At 44.8% G+C, this 21,996-nt stretch overlaps 1 pseudogene across 1 annotated transcript; it reads right to left on the minus strand.

The window, feature by feature from the left end:
• Positions 1-280: 280 nt before the first annotated feature.
• On the minus strand, positions 281-14,792 carry LOC311122824 (tripartite motif-containing protein 16-like; annotated as a pseudogene). Its single transcript has 6 exons — positions 14,751-14,792; positions 10,846-11,427; positions 10,346-10,435; positions 1,563-1,790; positions 1,021-1,075; positions 281-785 (listed from the first exon to the last, which is right to left on the minus strand). The product of its transcript is annotated as a tripartite motif-containing protein 16-like (transcript).
• Positions 14,793-21,996: the final 7,204 nt, after the last annotated feature.

A 21,996-nucleotide genomic window follows, 5' to 3' on the forward strand; every position in this document is an offset into this window, starting at 1 on the left:
TAGTATCTATGTGGACCCTACTACAGTTTAACCAGCTCAGCTATAGACTACACCAGCATGACTAGTATCTATGTGGACCCTACTACAGTTTAACCAGCTCAGCTATAGACTACACCAGCATGACTAGTATCTATGTGGACCCTACTACTGTTTAACCACTCAGCTATAGACTACACCAGCATGACTAGTATCTATGTGGACCTACTACAGTTTAACCAGCTCAGCTATAGACTACACCAGCATGACTAGTATCTATGTGGACCCTACTACAGTTTTTAACCAGCTCAGCAGTACCATTATAGAGATAAAACCCAGGATAGAGGGGCTGAGTGAATGTGGTCTGGACTCTGTGGAGGAGGGTCATTGTGTCAGAGACACTGTAGAAGGACAGAGTACCTGCCTTGTGATCCAGGTCCACTCCTACTCTGGAGGACTGAGGGCCTGATACTTTAGTCCCAACATTATTGTGTCTGAACCAATAACTACCAATATAACACTCTAAACTCCAGGACTTGTTATTGTATCCAAATCTACCATCCTGTCTCTGTTCTGCTGATGTCTTTATATGAGACTGCTGTTAAAAACACACTCCCCACTCCACTCCACCTCCCAGTAACAGCGTCCAGACAGACCCTCTCTACACAGAACCTGATAGTAGTTAGTGAATCTGTCTGGATGAACAGGATATGGTTGGACTTGGCCTGTATTGGTCACCTTTCTGTTCCCTTCAGACAGAGAGAGGTGTGTGCGTGCTGTGTTTGGGTCCAGTGTGAGCTGACAGGAATCTGGGAGAAGAGCAGAGCAGAGACCAATGAGGGGAGTTAGAACAATAAGTGAAGTCAGATACTGTATCTACCCTGTCTTTGATTAGAGCACAGCAGAGATCAAATCAGTGAAATATGAGGAGTCAGATAGATACCCAGTCTTTGATTAGATCTACTATTGCTATATATTTCTAGAGGGATTGTTAGGAGTGTCAGTAAAAAGAGACTGTTAGTTACTTCAGAATAAGAGACTCACATTGTAAGAACTGTTCTCTGGTCTTGGGCTCTGGAGGCAGTACAACATCCACTATATTCACTACAGACACACAAACACATTCACAGAGAGAGGGAATGTTATCATCATACCATATTCCACATGTATATGACTAGTAGGGAACTTTCAATGGTCTAAAGTTGATGTTCTTATTATTTTCAACACACCTGTAGTGGAGATCTTGGTCCATTCTCCTTTAAGGACGTCTTCTAGTTTCTCTCTCAGTTCAGACACAGTCTTACTCACATCTCCAAAGTACTGAAGAGGACGGACAACGATGCTGGGTAAGTCTGAAGATACACTGGTACCGGAGAGAGACTTATAACTCTGGGGGGGGGGGGGGGGGGGGGGGGGGAGGAGAGAGAGAGAGAGAGAGAGAGAGAGAGAGAGAGAGAGAGAGAGAGGAGAGAGAGAGAGAGAGAGAGAGAGAGAGAGAGAGAGAGAACAGAACCAAATTGATTGAGAGTTTCACATTGAGTTTTAATTTCATATCACATGTATCAAGGCAGTTTAGTTACCTGGAGGAAATGGATGTGATCCTCTGTGTGTGAGAGCTGCTCCAGCTCAGTGCTTCTCTTCCTCAGCTCAGCTATCTCCTGCTCCAGTTGCTCCAGGAGTCCTTCAGCTTGACTCACTTGAGCCTTCTCTTGGGCTCTGATCAGCTCCTTCACCTCAGAGCGCCTTCTCTCAATGGAGCGGATCAGCTCAGTAAAGACCTTATCACTGTCCTCCACTGCTGCCTGTGCAGAGCTCTGTTAAGAGAGAGAGAGAGAGAGACTTGTCTTACTTTAATGAGCCATCCTCATTACACTAACACCCCCACCCCTAAAAGCACATTGCGTGCCACCACAACCTCTACACAATCACATTATCCAGTACCCAACACCACAGTACAATACACCATCCAGCACCACATTCCAACCGTCCATCCAACACCTCCTCTCCAGCCGTACAGACAGCCCCCCTGAGCCCCCATACCTCCTGAAACATCTCCACACTGTTGATCATTTTGTACAACTCAAACTCAACCCTAAAGGCGTCAACAGTAATGGCATTACCCTGGCAACACAGAAAACAAATGATGAACAGTCTGTCATTGCAGAAAACGGACACCCCTCCCCAACTCCCAGGTCAACCCGAGCCAACCAGCTATTGGTGTCCAGGGCTCCATGTAATACCCTCCACTGGACGACCCCTGACCTTTCCAGCACTGGGAGCTTATAGAGCCCCTCCACCTATACCCTGCCATGCTCTCAGCCCCCACAACCCCCTGCCACTGATGCCCCTTCACTCCCACTAAGCTCAGAGTGTTAAAAGTCAGTAAGTCCTCCAGACTCTCCTGCCAGTCCCCAGTCTCTGCTGTCACTTGAAGTGGTGGAAACGGTGGTGGCCCCTCCTCAGGCTGCTCCAGCCCTAAGTACTGCAGCATAGAAATCAGAGACCCCTGCTGTATTGAGTCTCTCCTGCCGCATGATGAAGAGCTGCTGATCCAGCCCCAAACCACCAGCCCTCCTCAACAGAGCACATGCTGGTTCCCTCCAGCCCACCTCCGTACGGTACAGAATCCTCTGCGCTGCTTTCACTCCCGCTAAGCTCCTGATGTGTCTAACCTTGACACTGAGGGAGTCAGAACGCTGCCACCCTGACCATAAAATGTTTACTAACTTGTGCTGCAGGTCCACAAGCAGAACGCCTGGAAGCTGCGGAGGTGCACTAATTTGCGTGCACTAATTTAAAATCACTAACTTGCGCTGCAGGTCCACAAGCAGACCACCGGGGGCGTTGAGAATGGCCAATTTAAGCCATAGAGAGGATGCCACCAAGTTGTTGATGATCAGCACCGCCACTCTGTATGACACTAGGGAGATGAGCCACCTCCACTTCGTCAGCCTCGACACCACCGCTTGTGACACTCCTTCCCAGTTCTTCCTATCCCAACCCTCCGAGCCCAGATACACCCCAAGCATCTTGAGCCACTCACAGCCCCACTGCAACCCCCCTGGAAGCTGCGGAGGTGCCCTGTCCCTCCATGCCCCACATAACAGAGCCTCACTCTTGCCCCAGTTTACCTAAGCAGAAGACGCCCCCTCGTACACCCTCAAACTATTCTCCAGGGCCTGTAGGTTCTGCTCATCCCTAACCAACACAGATGTCATCAGCGTATGCTGCACTGCTATGCCTGTCCCCAACCCTATGCCTGGCTCCCACACTCCCTGTAGCCTCCTGCGTAGCAGGCCCAGAAAGGGATCAATAACAAGAGTGTATAGCTGCCCTGACAGAGGGCATCCCTGGTGAATGCCCCTCCCTACCCAGACTGGCCTACTGAGCCCTCCCCACACCTTGACCATACATGAAGCCCCAGCATACAGCATTTGAACACAGGCCACAAAATTCTCCCCACAACCAAAACAACACATTGAACAGATATTCATGGTCCACCCTATCAAAGGCTTTCTCCTGATTATGAACAGATTGTCTGTGTTTGAGCGTCCTGGTATACAGTACGTTTGGTCCTTGTGTACAATAGAGTCCAGGTGGGACTTGAGTCTGTTAACGAGGACCTTGGTAAAGACCTTATAGTCCAAACAGAGCAATGCCACAGGCCTCCAGTTCTTTAAGTCGCTCAAATCCCTATTTTGGGCAGGAGAGTCAAAGCCTCCCGTCTACAGCTTAGCGACAGCTCCCCCACCCCGACGCACTCACGCAACACACGTTCTGTCCAATAATTCCCCAGAACTTTTTATAAAAATCCACAGGCAGACCGTCTGAGAGACAGCAGCTGAGAGTTTGTGAAAGGCCAGGGAAATGTCTATTTGATTTCTCTGTGACAGAGAGAGTTTGGAAAGGTCTGTGAGCAGAACCTGAGAACACCCAGGATAATAATAATAATAATATGCCATTTAGCAGACGCTTTTATCCAAAGCGACTTACAGTCATGTGCATACATTTTTACATATGGGTGGTCCCGGGGATCGAACCCACTACCCTGGCATTACAAGCGCCATGCTCTACAGAGGACCACAGAGTTCTGCCCTCTATAAATCAGAGTACAACTCCACAGCCTGCTGCCTCATCTCCCCACAACAGAAGTTACCCACCCATCAGGCTCCCTCATCTCCCCACAACAGAAGTTACCCACCCATCAGGCTCCCTCATCTCCCCACAACAGAAGTTACCCACCCATCAGGCTCCCTCATCTCCCCCACAACAGAAGTTACCCACCCATCAGGCTGCCTCATCTCCCCACAACAGAAGTTACCCACCCATCAGGCTCCCTCATCTCCCCCACAACAGAAGTTACCCACTCATCAGGCTCCCTCATCTCCCCACAACAGAAGTTACTCACCCATCAGGCTCCCTCATCTCCCCAACAACAGAAGTTACCCACCCATCAGGCTCCCTCATCTCCCCAACAACAGAAGTTACCCACCCATCAGGCTCCCTCATCTCCCCAACAACAGAAGTTACCCACCCATCAGGCTCCCTCATCTCCCCAACAACAGAAGTTACCCACCCATCAGGCTCCCTCATCTCCCCACAACAGAAGTTACCCACCCATCAGGCTCCCTCATCTCCCCACAACAGAAGTTACACGCCCATCAGGCTCCCTCATCTCCCCACAACAGAAGTTACCCACCCATCAGGCTCCCTCATCTACCCACAACAGAAGTTACCCACCCATCAGGCTCCCTCATCTCCCCCACAACAGAAGTTACCCACCCATCAGGCTCCCTCATCTCCCCCACAACAGAAGTTACCCACCCATCAGGCTCCCTCATCTCCTCACAACAGAAGTTACCCACCCATCAGGCTCCCTCATCTCCCCACAACAGAAGTTACCCACCCATCAGGCTCCCTCATCTCCCCACAACAGAAGTTACACGCCCATCAGACAAACGTAAACAATGGATTTTCTTGGTTTCCCCACTCTGTTTCTCCAACCCAAAAGAGCTTGGAGCATCCATCTCCCTCAACATGGAAAAACTAGCTCTTACAAGTGATCCTTTTGCTTTCTCTGAAATAAAAGCCCCTAGGTCCCTGAGTAGTTCAGATAGATTATCTTGTAGCCCCACCCTACCTTACCCCACCAGCTCAGCCTCCACCTCACTTATGAACCCCTCAAGCTCCCCCAGTACTCTCCTGGCCTCTGAAGAGGAAAAATATGTATATTGCTGACTGAAAACCTGAATCTGGGCTTTCCCTACGTCCCACCACTGACTGAGAGACTCAAACTCCCCCTTATGCTGTCCCCACCTTTCCCAAAAGCCTTGGAAGCTTGAGCAAAAAGTGACATCTTGGAAGAGCTTTACATTGAATTTCCAATAGGACACCTGCCTGGGCCCTGGTGAAACAGAGAACTGAGCCCTGTACTAGGTGCAGACACATTTTGGAAAGCAAAGACAAGGAAATTGATTTTGCCTCTAACCACTAACAACCTACCCTTACACACCTCTTTTGCTACCCCTGCACTAAGATTTGTGCCATGGCTCAGCACCTGCGCCCCCTTCCACCAGACCCCCAATACACTTAATTAATCACATCACTGTGTCTCTTGCAAAAAAATCACGTTTAAATGTTTTTGTTTGACTTATTCCCCCAGTCTCTGCTGCCGTTCATGTTAAGGAAGTCTAACCGTGAAATCTCCATAAGAGGTGGGAGGGAAATCACCACAATCAGAAACCAGTAGAGAAGCCCATAAAGCCGCCATGCCAGAAAAAAACATCCATTTAAGCAGATTCTGAAGACATGCCCTTAAGAACCCATGACCCATTTTCTCAGCCTATACCGCTTCCTGGGTGAGAGGACACTAAACCCCTCATTCTTCATCACGTGTTGTACTGACCTTACAAACCTTCCAGGATCAATCAAATAAGACTCCAGCAGAACCTTCTTTTTCCCCTTTAGTCTCCATCAGGAACCGATGAGCCCAACAAGCCTTTGCCCACCGGAGTCTCTGTTACTACAGAAACCTGCCTCAGCTCATGTAGCCCAGCTGCAACCCTCCCCACCACCGCTTTCTCCACGGCCAGCGCACCACCACTTGGCCATGCACTACTCTCCTCCTTCCTGGTACCACCACCACTTGACCCTGCACTACTCTCCTCCTTCCTGGTACCACCACCACTTGACCCTGCTCTACTCTCCTCCTTCCTGGTACCACCACCACTTGACCCTGCTCTACTCTCCTCCCTCCTGGTACCCCTGCCATTTATTTTGCAATTCTGAGTAATCACTACTTTAGTAAGGATTAGTAAGGAAAAACACTTTATTCAGTCCTACTGCAGTTGCTTAATAATTCCAATAGATGGCAGCATAAGACCATGAATGACATTTCAGAAGATTCGTTTAGTTCTCTCCCTGGATACACCACCACTCCCCCTCACAGGAAAACTCCTCCTGCCTGAGCTTTTTACTGTCCCTTTCCACACTGCTAACGCAAGAGGAAGGACTGAAAACACATTACTGTGAAGTAATATAATGATGAGTCATGTTTATTATTACCTGTTTTTATGGTCATGTTTTGAAATTATACTTCATTACTATAATGATTATCAATAAGCCTAAACATTAATTCAGTCACCTCTGGTCGACAAAAACGTATTTTCCTAGTACATTAATTGTCAAATTCATCAACCAGCATCGAGCACTCTGCCTTCTCACGCAAGCGAGGGGCATGTTGAGGTAAATATGCTAACTGCAACGGTTGCATTATGTAATTTATTGGTGGGCTGGAAGATGCAGTGTTTTTTCTTTTCTATTCAGAGGCTATTTACTCCCAATATGAGATAATTTTATATAGAAGGTTTTTATAATGCATGTTTACTAGGGTTGAGGTTAGCGCATCTGAGTAGGGATTATTTGGGTTCAATACCTGTCCTACATATCAATCATATTGCTGCTTGTAGCCTATAACTGATGATCCCCACACTAGAAACACCGAAAACTATCTGTGCTAGCAAACCCTGTGTTCCACCCCTCCCCTGTGTAACCTTGAAGTTTGTTAAGAAACAAACACTTGTCTACGAAAAGAGACATGTTTAACAGATTCCGCTTGGCACCCAGCCGAGAGCACACGAAAACCACTTGCAAATTTACCAAAACTAACCAACTACTTGCGGTCTGTTCGTAAGTAATAAACGGAGGCAGATTAGCCACCACAACTCTTATCGAAAGAGGCGACATCTGCACCAACACACCCCTCACAAAAATCCCACTCGCAACAAGACAAACCTTTTTCATTAACACAACCACCGCCTTGTTCATTCTGGATGCAGAGTGCAGATGTTCCGCTCCAACCTGTTCGCCGACCATGAGCAAAACTTCCTCCACACCTTTCTCCGGAACGCACCCGAAGCGACAGCGTTTCTTCTCCACTCGGTTGAGGCCATCACGCCGCCCTAACAAACTACCCCTACTCCCCCCTCAACTCTAAACGATAAACAGTGGAAACCAATAAACAAACCCTCCACCATCAGAAAATACATTCAGAAAATACGCAAGAACCAAAAGAAAAAAGAATAGTAGCCCTCCTCACGAACCACAATCTCTCACACAACCAACTTCTTCTTCTATGATATAATGGCGGTCCACAAACCAACGTTACAGGTGCATGCCGCCACCTACTGTGCTGGAGTGTGTGGTCAATCACGGTTTCCAACATTTCTAAATCCTCCTACCTAACTCAGTACTTCTGAGAAAATAAAGAAGAGCCCTACTAACTTCTAATAGACCCTCCCCCATCCCCCAAATCCCTTCCAAACCCCCCCAACCCCGTCCAACCTCAATGACCCTACACTTCAATCTTTCCCTCTCTTCAACATACTTACAACAATATAACAACACATGCTCCACCGTTTCATCGACCGTACCTTCCAGACACAAACCATTCCCATGCTTGCCAACCAGATGTAATGACGAGTTCAATGTACAATGTCCTAAGCACAATCGAGTTAACACCACATCTTCCTACCTAATCTGACTTTTGAATCTTGGTCCATCGACCTTTCTGTAAAACTGTAAACTATTCATATAAATGCCGGCCTTTGTGCTCAGATTACCATCTCTTCTGCCACACATCTATCAAAATGGCTCTGATCTTACATTTGGCCTCACCTCTACCCAGTGGAACATTAATATCAATCAATCAGCACATCAAATTCAGGAACGTAAACGCCTGCTCCTGTGAGCCCACTATCTGGGTCCTTGGATCCATCTGTGAAAAGCAGTAAAAAAGCATAAAAACCTCTACCAATGTAATTGTCAACCAGTTTCACTATATCACTGACTTCTGACCAATCTTTCCTTTTCTCTACCAAGGTTAGATCAACAACAGGGTCTGGGAGTAACCATGGAGGAACATCCCCTATCACCACAGAAGGGCCAACCTCCAACTTCCTCAAACCACTCTCATCAGCAAGCTTTCCAACTGTCCAACCAAAACCACTGCCTTGTCTACTAGTATATTCCCAACAGTCATCTAGAACAGTAGCAGTGGGATGCTCAACCTCACAGCCTTTCAACCCAATAAGATAATGACCATTTTTTACGCTGTATATCCAAAGGCATCTCTCCTGCCTCCACCAGTAAGGCACATACAGATGTTGATTTAAATGCACCAATACATATCCTTAAAGCTATATACTGGATTCTGTCCAGCTTCTGAAGCCAAGTTTTGCCTTGTTCGATAAACTATACACCCGTAATCAATTGTCGTCCTGATCAGAGCTCTATAAATATCCATCAACAATTGTCTGTCAGCACCCTATTCATAACCAGAGACCCACACAACCAACTACCATGAAAGTTAATGAATGAGAGAGACATGAACATCGTTACAATACTGTACATAGACATAATGTAACGGTTCTTCTTCTTTGGAGTTTAACGGCGGTTGGCATCCAATATGTTGTATTACCGCCCCCAACTGGACTATAATATAAATCCATTATACTTTGTGATACAAAATGGGAAAAGGGGAAATTATAATAATACAAAAATCACCCTTCCAACTAACCCTACACTCATTAAATACCCACAACCCCATTCCACTACTTTGACCCTATCTGCTCCTGCACCATGCCAACGGCCTGGGAGGACGGGACACCACCACTCAACACACCCTGTAACTCTTCTGAAGTCTAATCTTGTATGCCCAAATACTTCTCTGCAGCTGCCACCACAACATCTATTTTCTGTGATTTACGTTCCATTTCTGCGGTACAGATATATCCTAACATTACTTTATTGGGTAAAGACTCAAACCTCAAAAGGACTGACAGTGACTCCTCTGTTTCACCACGCTCACCACCGGGTCTGTGTTGCACCAAACGGCGGGAATCACAAACACCAGCAGTCTTCAACCTTAATTGCTCCACTTCTACACTTAATGCTACCCCAGAAATCACTCCTTTCAATGGTGCCCTGTTCCTAAGAGCAAAGCAAGAAACAGATCTTGACCCAAGTTGCGTGACACGGAGCGCCCACTCCCTCTGGTCAGAAGAAACACAAACAAATATCACAAGTCCACTACAGGTTACCTTCACTGATTCAACTGCACCCAACTCCTTTCCCACCCACCCTGAAACCACAAATGGATCTGCCAAAAGGTATGGATCCACTTTCTCCAACAATGTATCTCCTACTGCACCAGATTCTTCTTTATCATGTCCATTGATGCCAGGCTCTGGTTCCGAGCTCTTCACCACACCTTCTACCTCACTTAACTCTCCCTCATTCATTTCCATTTCACCTCCAGAACTCAGTCTGGCGAATGGCTCACTCTGTTTTCACTTGAATTATAACATGTGAAATGTCTCTATTCCTTTGAAACTTTTGTGAGTGCAATGTTTACTGTTAATTTCTGGTGGTTTATTTAACTTTTGTTTAGTATCTATTTCACTTGCTGTGGCAATGTAAACATATGTTTCCCATGCCAATAAAGCTATTTGAATTCAATTGAATTGAGAGAGAGAGAGAGAGCTCCATGTTAATGTATAGGGGACATGAGTCGGTCAATTGTTACTCATGGTTATGTGATGAGGTGGCCCCGCCTTCGACTTCAAAATCAGTGTCGGCCCTCAGCCCAATAGGGAATGACCTCTTGGTGTAACGGTCAAGCTGTTGCTTTCTCCCTCAGTAGACCCGGGTTCATATCCTGCCGGTTACATTAAGCAGTCTATTCTCTGAAAGGGGTCCAGACAGCCTGTTCCCAACAGTGGGGCCAGTGGGATTGGATAGGGGCATCTCTCTCTCTCTGACTGGAGTAGAGAAGAGAAATGGTGTGTCTCCTCTGGTCAACAATACTCACCTTGAGAGACTCCACAGCCTGTTGGAGCTCCTTCAGGTCCTTCTCTCTCTCCTGGAATCTCTGCTGGACTTTCTGCTGACTCATCCCCAGGTGCCTCTGTGGAGAATCACTCTTCAATGAGCTATCAAGCTTTATTTGTCCAGTAGATCAATAGTATAGTAATGTGACATAGGGCCCATAGAAGATAGGGATTAAAATGTTGAGGAAGTGTCTGTGTGAAATTATATTATTATGTTGTTATGTGAATGATTATAGTTTTAACAGTGCACAAAACAGGGGAGCTGATTGGGTGTTTAACAAATTACAATGGTGTTTGACTTTAGAAAATGGTGATACATTTGGAGAATCTGGGTTAACACATCTATATAATCAAGGTTTGTGTTCATATTTGTTCTGCTGAGGATTGATTTCATTTGAATGATCTCATATTCAAACAGCCTTAGTTCCTACTGTAATTATTATTTGTTTATCAGACAGTCACCAACAAGTAGTTCTGGTCTTACCTGTTTCTCAGTCCTCTCTGCTGCAGCTGACACTGTATCATGGCCTTTATGTTCATCCATCACACACTGATAACAGATACACTGCTGATCGGTACGACAGTAAACCTCCAGCAGTTTGTCATGATGAGAGCAGATCTTCTCCTGTAGTTGTGCGGTGGCTTTGACCAGCTTGTGCTTCTTCAAAGCAGGAAATTCATAGTGAGGTTGGAGGTGAGCCTCACAGTAAGAGGCCAGACACACCAGACAGGACATGAGGGCTTTCTGCTTTCTGGTCCCAGTGCAGAAATCACACGCCACATCTCCAGGTCCAGCATAGCACAGAGCAGGAGGGGGAGCAGCCTGGAGTCCTGTCTTCTTCAGTTTCTCCACCACTTCAGCCAGCACGATGTTTCTCTTCAGAACAGGCCTTGGGGTAAAAGTCTCTCTGCACTGAGGACAGCTATAGACCCCTTTCAGAACATCCTGATCCCAGCAGCCCTCAATACAGCTTCTACAGTAACTGTGTCCACAGGGAATAGCAACAGAACTGGTCCTGGTCCAGCAGAACTCCCTGCTGAGCCATTTGGACGGTTGTTCACTCTCACACAGACAGACGACACAGAGAATCAGATAAGTTTCGTTTCCACAGAAGAGAGTTTGTGGGAGGGGGAGGGACTTCCTGGTTCTGCCAGAGGGGTGGGGTTAGAGGGAGGGAGGGAGAGAGAGAGAGAGAGAGAGAGAGAGAGAGAGAGAGAGAGAGAGAGAGAGAGAGAGAGAGAGAGAGAGAGAGAGAGAGAGAACTGTCCACAATGTTAATAGAGACAAAGATTTGTGTTCCTAGGTTAGGGCCCTTAATATGGAATAAATTAAATAGAGTGGTTAGAATATATAAAGGGTAACAGTTTCTATGAAGTACATATGTATAATGCTTTTAATGAATTGTGTAATGCCTTAAACTTATGTGCTATGTCACTAACTATAACCATCCATAATAACTAATACGTGGTTGTAAAACTCTACAATGTGTTATAGATAATTAGCTACAATGGGGGAGGGGGGACTTGAAATGGATACAATGTACTGTAGCTGAAATGAATACCGTATGTATTGACTGATCATTGAGAATGATGTAACACTTTACATTACAGTGTGTTTATTGGTGTGTAATTATTCCTGTTAGTACAGTGGTGTAAAAGTACTGTGATGCCTCATTCTTCCACTGTACTAGCAGCAGTAACCCTAGCCAGTAATAAGGCTACTGTAATGGAAAGGGTTACAGGAAATACAAAGGAAGGATTTATACATGTCATCTATGATATACTCTATGTAATGATATGTCTATGTCTTCTAGATGGTGTTCTATACTGTATGTAATGATATGTCTATGTCTTCTATATGGTGTTCTATACTGTATGTAATGATATGTCTATGTCTTCTATATGGTGTTCTATACTGTATGTAATGATATGTCTATGTCTTCTATATGGTATTCTATACTGTATGTAATGATATGTCTATGTCTTCTATATAGTGTTCTATACTGTATGTAATGATATGTCTATGTCTTCTAGATGGTGTTCTATACTGTATGTGATGATATGTCTGTCTTCTAGATGGTGTTCTATACTGTATGTAATGATATGTCTATGTCTTCTAGATGGTGTTCTATACTGTATGTAATGATATGTCTATGTCTTCTATATGGTGTTCTATACTGTATGTAATGATATGTCTATGTCTTCTATATGGTGTTCTATACTGTATGTAATGATATGTCTATGTCTTCTATATGGTATTCTATACTGTATGTAATGATATGTCTATGTCTTCTATATAGTGTTCTATACTGTATGTAATGATATGTCTATGTCTTCTATATGGTGTTCTATACTGTATGTAATGATATGTCTATGTCTTCTAGATGGTGTTCTATACTGTATGTAATGATATGTCTATGTCTTCTAGATGGAGTTCTATACTGTATGTAATGATATGTCTATGTCTTCTATATGGTGTTCTATACTGTATGTAATGATATGTCTATGTCTTCTATATGGTGTTCTATACTGTATGTAATGATATGTCTATGTCTTCTATATGGTGTTCTATACTATATGTAATGATATGTCTATGTCTTCTATATGGTGTTCTATACTGTATGTAATGATATGTCTATGTCTTCTAGATGGTGTTCTATACTGCATGTAATGATATGTATATGTCTTCTAGATGGTGTTCTATACTGTATGTAATGATATGTCTATGTCTTCTAGATGGTGTTCTATACTGTATGTAATGATATGTCTATGTCTTCTAGATGGTGTTCTATACTGTATGTAATGATATGTCTATGTCTTCTATATGGTGTTCTATACTGTATGTAATGATATGTCTATGTCTTCTAGATGGTGTTCTATACTGTATGTAATGATATGTCTATGTCTTCTATATGGTGTTCTATACTGCATATAATGATATGTCTATGTCTTCTAGATAGTGTTCTATACTGTATGTAATGATATGTCTATGTCTTCTAGATGGTGTTCTATACTGTATGTAATGATATGTCTATGTCTTCTAGATGGTGTTCTATACTGTATGAATTCTGAGGATTTAAAATATGAATCTATAATCATGCTTCCCTTTCAATGTCAATGTGTATTTGTAACATTCTAACCCTGTTTACAATAGTGCTTTGACGAAGAAGCTTTCTCCAAAACGTGTCAGCAAGTAATATCACTGAAGGGAATTAATCTGCCGTCCTGCACCTTATTTTACAAACAGTGAGCAGGAGAGGGTGGTGACCTGGGGGATCTGAGGTACTGGAATGCATAAAAATATATATATCCTTTATGATAAAGCAAAGCATTCATATCATCACATTTGGGTAGTGGCATAGAGCAGTAGAGTAGAGGCACTTCCAGAAGTTGGACACATGGGGGACATTTTTAGTAGCATAATGGCCGAGAAAATGTTGGCCTTTTAGAAACGCATTTCATGCAATTCTATGTCATTTTACATGACGAGACTTTGGTAGAGTATTTGTTAATACCACACAAATGATGGAAATGGCAGTCTACACTGACAAACTGAGAATCAGAGATCAATAAAAACGACCTTGTCTTGAATCCATCAATAGCCGAGGCCTAGGTGTGTGGAGACACATATTGTAGGCTACAATATGAGGAGGAAATTATAGTCCTAAAAATGCTTTCCAGTTTCACTGACTCACCCAATGATGCACAGCTCCCTCACTGGTGATGGCCGATGCACTCGTGCCAAAAGCCTATCTCTCTCTCTCTTTTGTAAAACAATATTTGGAAGTTGATCAAATATTTTGGTGGCCTACAGCATAGAGTCTAAATAAATGATGAAGTGCAACGCTTGAGAGATGAGAGAAAGTGAATCTCATTCTAGTTACATTTGAAGTCGGAAGTTTACATACACCTTAGCCAAATACATTTCAACTCAGTTTATCAGAGCAGAGAGGGAGAGAGATCGTAGAGAGTGAATGTCATTGTCACGACTTCGGCCGATGCTGCCTCTCCTCCTTGTTCGGGCAGGCTTCGGCGTTCATCGTCACCGGCTTACTAACCACTGCTGCCCCAATCATCATCACAATTGTCTTGTCTTGTCAATCACACACACCTGGTTCCTATCCCCTAATTAGTCAGTGTATAAGTGTTCCCTCTACCCCCTTGTCCTTGTGGGGGATTGTTAATTGTGAGAGTAGTGTAGCTCGGTGGAGCTACTCATAACATTGTGTTGCCAGGGTAGATTTCCCCTCCTGTGCCTATGTATTATTGGATTCCGTTACAGTGTATTTGCCAGGGATGTTAGTTTGCCCTGTGCCTGTTTCGTTGATCGCTATTGGAGCGCATTTGTGTGTCAACGTAGGAATAAACTCTGTATTCGGTGATTACCCTCCTGCGCCTGCCTCCTTCCACCACACTCATCACAGTCATTCTAGTTATGTGAGAGATACAGGCGTGCTTCTCACACAGCCACCGTCACGCGTCGGCCACGCGTTTGGCTCCAACATATACTATGCCCACATACTCTAGTGTAGCTGTGGGGCTTACAAGTCTGAATTTCTTACAGCCTAATTTTCAAGACATCAATGTACAGCAACATTTTTAGGTGTCACTGCAGAACACCCTCCATATGCATATGAACACATACTCAGAGGTGGGGCTTACAAGACTCACATTTCATATACTCAGAGGTGGGGCTTACAAGACTCACATTTCATATACTCAGAGGTGGGGCTTACAATACTCACATTTCATATACTCAGAGGTGGGGCTTACAAGACTCACATTTCATATACTCAGAGGTGGGGCTTACAAGACTCACATTTCATATACTTTTCAAGACATCACTGTAGGACAAACATTTGATTTGATATCAGAATATACTTCAAATAAAATAAATCAATGTATGCTACAGCAGAACACATATTATAGTATATAGGCCTCCTGCCTATCTGATAATATGAAGCGCATATTCAGATTAACTTCACAGGACAGAACAAGTTTGTAAAGTTTTCCAGAACCTTCCACAACACGGCCATTTCCTGGTGCGTCTTCTCCTCCCTATCTCTTGTTTTGCTCCTGGTGTCTGTGACACATCTGGGTCCTTTAGCAGTCCATGACCTCACATAGGGGACTGGGTTGAATTTGGTCAGGGGTGGGCCAACAAGGTTCAGAAAGAGTAACCCTGATATGGCGGAGGTATGCAGAGAGGCGCGGGTTGAGGTGCAAATCAGATTCATTTGAGAAAATCCCTGCTGGCCTTCTGCACTGGAGATGGGGATGGTGCTGACCACCATCAACATCTCTTTAAGTCCATCTGGAGATGGGGATGGTGCTGACCTCCATCAACATCTCTTTAAGTCCATCTGGAGATGGGGATGGTGCTGACCTCCATCAACATCTCTTTAAGTCCATCTGGAGATGGGGATGGTGCTGACCACCATCAACATCTCTTTAAGTCCATCTGGAGATGGGGATGGTGCTGACCTCCATCAACATCTCTTTAAGTCCATCTGGAGATGGGGATGGTGCTGACCTCCATCAACATCTCTTTAAGTCCATCTGGAAAGTCTCCTTTATCATTACCATCAGTGTCCCTGTACTGCCTGTAGGCCCGTATGACCGTACGTGGACTGCCAATGCCAAACCTCTGGCAGAGAGATTCTATCACTGTTTCTCCATCCAGTGCTCCTGCATCCTCTGGCCAGTATTGAGCATAAAGCACCTTCAGCTCCTCTATGAACTGGCTGTATCCTGTATTGTCCACTGGTGACTGCCCTGTGTGCAGTAATAACACCCTCACTTCCCTGGTGACTGCCCTGTGTGCAGTAATAACACCATCACTTCCCTGGTGACTGCCCTGTGTGCAGTAATAACACCATCACTTCCCTGGTGACTGCCCTGTGTGCAGTAATAACACCATCACTTCCCTGGTGACTGCCCTGTGTGCAGTAATTACACCCTCACTTCCCTGGTGACTGCCCTGTGTGCAGTAATAACACCATCACTTCCCTGGTGACTGCCCTGTGTGCAGTAATAACACCATCACTTCCCTGGTGACTGCCCTGTGTGCAGTAATTACACCCTCACTTCCCTGGTGACTGCCCTGTGTGCAGTAATAACACCATCACTTCCCTGGTGACTGCCCTGTGTGCAGTAATAACACCATCACTTCCCTGGTGACTGCCCTGTGTGCAGTAATAACACCATCACTTCCCTGGTGACTGCCCTGTGTGCAGTAATAACACCATCACTCTCCTGGTGACTGCCCTGTGTGCAGTAATAACACCACCACTTCCCTGGTGACTGCCCTGTGTGCAGTAATAACACCATCACTTCCCTGGTGACTGCCCTGTGTGCAGTAATAACACCATCACTTCCCTGGTGACTGCCCTGTGTGCAGTAATTACACCCTCACTTCCCTGGTGACTGCCCTGTGTGGAGTAATAACACCATCACTTCCCTGGTGACTGCCCTGTGTGCAGTAATAACACCATCACTTCCCTAGTGACTGCCCTGTGTGCAGTAATAACACCCTCCCTTCCCTGGTGACTGCCCTGTGTGCAGTAATAACACCATCACTTCCCTGGTGACTGCCCTGTGTGCAGTAATAACACCCTCACTTCCCTGGTGACTGCCCTGTGTGCAGTAATAACACCCTCACTTCCCTGGTGACTGCCCTGTGTGCAGTAATAACACCATCACTTCCCTGGTGACTGCCCTGTGTGCAGTAATAACACCCTCACTTCCCTGGTGACTGCCCTGTGTGTCTCTCTTTTGGAGCTCGAGTGCCAATTCAGATATGTGCGATGCACTTCAACAACTAAGACCTAGATTGTCAACAAACGCATGCGAGGATATCCGCATGGCAAGGCCACTATAGCTCTGACGGGTCACGCCGTCGCGGGAGGCATCCTCAGATCATCATTATTTGGTCCGTAAAGGTTCATGAGACATATTTGTTTATGGTCCAATAACATATTTTAAAAAATCTATCTACCTTGCGTATCTGTTTGGACAATTTGCACATTCAGATCGAAATTACTGTTAATTAATATCATCACCCCTTTTGAGTTTCTTAGCCCATGGGAGAAGTATATTTCCCCCCCCAGTCCTTTTTCCACCCAACTTCATCTAGAATTGTTGAATGGGTTTCCTGTAAACAATAGATATTATATTCCTTCTCTTGGAGCCATGTAAATATTGTTCTTCTTTTGTTATTATCTGCTAAGCCATTACAATTATAACTGGCTATTACAATTATAAGCTTTGAATGTTGCTTGACAAGCCAGGGGTTATACGTTTGCTTGGTCTTGAACTGAGCCTCTGTCCAAATTGCACCTGCTCCGGGCACTGCCCCCCCCCCGTGCACTTCGTCGGTGGATGGACATATGTAGAAATAAGAGAGCAGGTCTGAAATCAGTGGGGAAGGATTAGAATGATTGCACAGAAGGATCTCCGCACTTTTACATGATGGTTTTTCTGGGAGGTGGGAGAAATAACCAGGAGGCAACTTGATTTAACTCTGATCGCTTTTTTAAATGTTTACAGTGCAAACAGTGAACAAATTGTATAAATAATGCGTGAGGTACCGGAGCCGGGCAAATAGGTGCTGGAACAAATGAGGTCAAATCTGAGAGGTGCCAGATCCGGCTCAAATTAAGCACTGGAACCCAGGTCTGGAGTGTATGACGTTGGTGTATTGGTACTGAATATACCAGAGATGGAGACAAGACTGATTGGAACAGAACCAGTGAGACCCAGACCAAGACTCAACCACTAGAGACCTCTAGACCCATGTTGTCAGGAGACCGGCTGATGTGGATGTGGTGGAGGAGTCACACGCAGGACACAGAAGCTAACTCCAACCGACTTTACTGAATACAAACAAATAAACAGACTCTGGCCTCGACAAAGCAGGAGGCGGACAATGCGCAACAATGCGCAAAACACAATCATCCAAAGCGCACAAAAACAATACAGTGACTGGAAATTACAAAAGCAGGAATGACGAGCCGCACCAGTGGCAGGCGGAACAATAACACACAACACATGACTAACAAAACCAGAAACTTATAGGAGACATAATTAACCAAAAAGGAAACAGGTGTACAAAAAGACAAAACCAAACAAACATCAAACGGTGATAGCTAGTACTCCGGGGACGACGACCGCCGAAGCCTGCCCGAGCAAGGAGGAGGAGCAGCCTCGGCCGAAACCGTGACACATGTGTCCAACCTGTAAGGAGACCTAGACCAGTTTAAATGTGTCCATCCTGTAAGGAGACCTAGACCAGTTTAAATGTGTCTCACCTGTAAGGAGACCTAGACCAGTTTAAATGTGGACAAATGAGCCCCAGAGTGTGAACATTAATGCTAGTGTGATGATGATGCTGTCAGTACAGCATAGTGTGGTGAGTTTCAGAGTTGGTCATTAGTCCTCATAGGGGATGGTTTCATTCTATGGAGTAGCAGTGGTCTTCATGACATTGTGCATGTTTTAGATCAAATCCATTGCGGTGAACTGCACAGACTCACTAATCTACAAATCCACTTGCATCTCAAATATTGACTCACTAAGTGGTCCAGATCAGTGATTCTGCGCCTCTCCTTGATCAGACTGATCCCCTCCAACACACTGATGACGGTTTGTCACTATAGAACTGAGTCAAGCCAAGCAGGGCCAAACTGGGCTGGCTAACACTACAGAGCTGAGTCAAGCAGGGCCAAACTGGGCTGGTTAACACTACAGAGCTGAGTCAAGCCAAGCAGGGCCAAACTGGGCTGGCTAATGCTACAGAGCTGAGTCAAGCAGGGCCAAACTGGGCTGGCTAACACTACAGAGCTGAGTCAAGCCAAGTTCTGGAACCATCCTTGAAAGGACAATGTGTAAAGAAAATATCCCAGCCAGTCCAGTCCAGTTGTGGTCAGCTCTGTTGTGTGAATCTTGTTTCTCCATACCTCTAAATGCCATCTTTCTAGATGGTGCCATTTTCAAATAAAATAAAATAAAATGTAATTACATTTGTCACATGCGCCGAATACAACAGGTGTAGACCTTACCGTGAAATGCTTACTTACAAACCCTTAACCAACAATGCTGTTCAAGAAATAGAGTTAAGAAAATATTTACTAAATAAACTATATTTTAAAAACAAATCAAATCAAAAGTAACACAATAAAATGACATAACAATAATGAGGCTATATACAGGGGGTCATTCTTGATGTGGAGTAGCTCTGCCAGTCAATGTGTGGGGGTACAGGTTAGTTGAGGTCATTTGTAAAGTGACTATGCATAGATAAACAGCAAGTAGCAGCAGTGTAAAATCAAAAGGGGGGGGGGGGGGGGGGGTCAATGTAAATAGTCCGGGTGGCCATTTCATTAATTCTTCCCCCATTCGTTTGCGATTGAGACCTGCAGTCACCTTGATTTAAGACCACTTTTGAGAAGTGTTCCACAGGCAGTAAATCTATTGTAGAATAAATGGAACCTGGATCCATTTCATTCTATTAACATGGCTTGTGTGTGTTATAGCAGTAATGGGGTTAAACTGATATTAAAATGACAACTCCATAGGTGGGTACCAGGTCAGGGGAGTTAATCTCTGCTCCCAGCATCCCTGGGACAGTACTGATCAACATAGCTGACCTGATGCAGAGGTGGACCAGTGATGTTTTCCTCTCAGTGGTGAGACTTGCCCTTCCATTTGATACACTGTTAACTCATAAGATCATACAAGATGTTACAGGCTTATTGCATGTGGAAACAGACCTGCATTCAATTACTATTTAAAATCATGTTGAATACTTAATAAGCAGTGCTTGATTGAGTTTGCCTGTTGTAATGGAACCAATAGAAAAGTCCTAAAAGTACAAACATCAAAAACGTTTCTCGTTCAGTTAGTCCCTCCCTGTTTCAGCTAATTATCTTCAGTTTGGTGCCTAGTGAATACGACTCAGGTCTCTATGGAAACATCAATGTAAATTCACCTTAGGTTTTTACTCCTCACTTTCCCTTTCAGGTCTATAGGGTTTTGCTGCCCCCTGCTGGAGACTGGAGCACAAGGCAGTCCCTGGCTTTCTTTGGGCAGCTGGAGGATGAGGCCCTCCTCACCTGTTGTGACGGGTCCAACAAATATCCCCTGTTGAAGGCAGGGTCCTATCTCATCCAACGCTTCAATGACTCGTATGGGAGGCAGTGAGCATTTCCCATGTTAAGCTATGGAATTAATTGTACAGCATTGGATTGGTGTTGGCATGGGGTAGAGGGAGTTTACATATACCAGTCATTTCCTTTTAAATCCATGAAGGGAAGTGGACAAGTTCACACTTAGAAAGGAGATAATAGTTCCACACCTCATGTGTCCTGATAACTACAGGAATGGAACCATATTGAGGTTGGCTGCTTTCTATAGTCTCCCGAGTGGCGCAGTGGTCTAAGGCACTGCATCACAGTGATAGCTGTGCCACTAGAGATCTTGGTTCAAATCCAGGCTCTGTCGTAGCCGTCAGCGACCGGGCGGCGCACAATTGGTCCAGGGTAGGGGAGGGAATGGCCGGCAGGGATGTAGCTCAGTTGGTAGAGCATGGTGTTTGCAATGCCAGGGTTGTGGTTTCGATTCCCATGGGGGCCAGTATGAAAAATATATATAATAATATAATATGCCATTTAGCGGACGCTTTTATCCAAAGCGACATACAGTCATGTATATACAGTGAGCTCCATAATTCACTGGACAGTGACCATTCTTTTGTTATTTTGGTTCTGTACTCTAGCAGTTTGAGTTTGAAAGGATACAATGACAATGAGGGTGAAGTGCAGACTGTCAGCTTTAATTTGAGGGTATTTTCATACATATCGGATGAACCGTTTACGAATTATAGAAGCTTTTGTACATAGTCCCCCCCATTTTCGGGCATCAAAAAACATTGGACAGTTTAACATAATGTAGAATAAAGTAATCATTGTTAATATTTGGTCGCATATCCTTTGCATGCAATGACTGCTTGAAGTCTGCGATGCATCGCCATCACCAGACGCTGGGTATCTTCCCTGGTGATGCTCTGCCAGGCCTGTACTGCAGCCATCTTCAGTTCCTGCTTGTTTCGGGGACTTATTGCCTTAAGTCTCCTCTTCAGCATGTAAAATGCATGTTCAATTGGATTCAGATCTGGTGATTGACTCGGCCAGTCAAGGATTTTCCACTTTTTGGCCATCAAAAACCCATTTGTTGCTCTAGCAGTATGTTTAGGGTCATTGTCTTGTTGTATGATTAAGTGCCGTCCAATGAGTTTGGAGGCATTTGGTTTTATCTGAGCAGATAAAATATTTCTGTAGACTTCAGAATTCATTGTTCTACTTCTGTCTGCAGTCACATCATCGATGAAGACAAGTGAGCCTGTTCCACTGGCAGCCATACAGGCCCAAGCCATAACACCCCCTCCACCATGTTTCATGGATGAGGTGGTATGCTTTGGATCATGGGCATTTCTTTTTTTTCTCCACACTTTTGTCTTTCCATCACTCTGGTACATGTTAATCTTTGTCTCATCTGTCCACAATACTTTTTTCCAGAACTCTTGGGGCTCTTTTAGGTGCTTTTTAGCAAACTGTAATCTTGCCTTTCTGTTCTT

Source organism: Coregonus lavaretus (assembly GCF_964263955.1).
Source record: "Coregonus lavaretus genome assembly, contig: HAP1_SCAFFOLD_3024, whole genome shotgun sequence".
NCBI classification, from domain to species: Eukaryota; Metazoa; Chordata; class Actinopteri; order Salmoniformes; family Salmonidae; genus Coregonus; species Coregonus lavaretus.